The following is a 1,469-nucleotide window of genomic DNA, read 5'->3' as shown; positions in this document are numbered from 1 at the left end:
AAGGTAGGCTTAAAGTTCATGTGCAATTTAAAATTACATTGCACAAGAAATTTATGTCTACCCTGCATAATAATAAATGTTACTACTATAAAATAATAATGTTGCTAAGTTTTGGATGGTCTGCTATAAAGCCATACATAACCAAAGATAGGTGTTTGTACCTGGAAATGGGGTTCTGATGCAATAAAACATAAAACATATGGTAATGATTCTGGGACTGGTTGAGGGTTGGGGGAGAAGCAGCTAGAAGGGACTATTAGCAGAAGCCTGATGGCCTTCACAGAGACTACCAGTGAAGGCTTAAAAGAAAAAAAAATGTACACATATATATGCGTGTATACACCTTTATGAAAGGATTTTCAAGGTTTCATTATTTCATATTTAAATTTTTGAAATTACTATAAAAAGTATGAAGTATGAATTCTACTTATTTTTTTCCAGACATTTATTCAGCTGTCCTTAAACCATGGACTATTCAATGATTTGAAATGCCACCTTTATTTTTGTTTAGTTTTTTGTTTAAAGCCAATTTAGCAATGGGGGGTTATATACCAACTCTAATGATGCTAATGTTAATAATGATGCTAATGTTCTCTGATAACCCACTACTATCAGAGAAGTCCACCTTTAAAATATACTAAATTCAGGCTGGGCATGGTGGCTTACGCCTGTAATCCCAACACTTGGGAGGCCGAGGCAGGTGGATTGCCCTGAACTCACTGGTTCGAGACCAGCCTGAGCAAGAGAGAGACCCCATCTCAAAAAAATAGCTGGGCATTGTGGCAGGTGCCTGTAATCCCACCTACTCAGGAGGCTGAGGCAAGAGGATTCCTTAAGCCCAAGAGTTTAAGGTTGCTGTGAGCTGCGAGGCCATAGCACTCTACCAAGGGCTAGAAAGTAAGATTCTATCTAAAAAGAAAATATATATATATACACACTCCCACATACATACTAAATTCTCTTATGAACTCAGACTTATTTTGTTCCACTCATCTAGTTACCTGAATAACACACCGTTTTATGTTTTGCATCTTATTAGGTTTTAAGCAGATAGGGATAGTCTTTTCTCCTAGCATTATTGTTTTTCAAATTTTTCTGGATATTCAATATTCTTTTTATTTTTTTAAAGCTGAGCTTCATTTTTAAGCTATCTTATTTCTCAAATAACTAAAAGAAGGCTCAGCGCCTGTAGCACAGTGGTTACAGCACTAGCCACATACACGGATGGTGGTAGTAGGTTCAAACCCAGCCCAGGCCAGCTAAATAACAATGACAACTGCAACCAAAAATAGCTGGGCGTTGTGGTAGGCACCTGTAGTCCCAGCTACTTGGGAGCTGAGGGAAGAGAATCACTTGAGCCCAAGAGTTTGAGGTTGCTGTGAGCTATGGAGCCAGAGCACTCTACCCAGGGCGACACCTTGAGGCTCTGTCTCAAACCTACAACTAAAAATACTCCAGAAGGTACCCTA

At 38.8% G+C, this 1,469-nt stretch overlaps 1 protein-coding gene across 3 annotated transcripts in view; it reads right to left on the bottom strand.

The window, feature by feature from the left end:
• IMMT (inner membrane mitochondrial protein) overlaps window positions 1-1,469 on the bottom strand; it is a 46,651-nt gene that overhangs the window by 35,994 nt on the left and 9,188 nt on the right. The window lies entirely within an intron of this gene.

The sequence above is a fragment of the Otolemur garnettii genome, unplaced genomic scaffold (genome assembly GCF_000181295.1).
Source record: "Otolemur garnettii isolate 467f Iridium unplaced genomic scaffold, OtoGar3 scaffold00147, whole genome shotgun sequence".
Classification (NCBI taxonomy): domain Eukaryota; kingdom Metazoa; phylum Chordata; class Mammalia; order Primates; family Galagidae; genus Otolemur; species Otolemur garnettii.
This window is presented reverse-complemented; position numbering and strand designations above follow the sequence as displayed.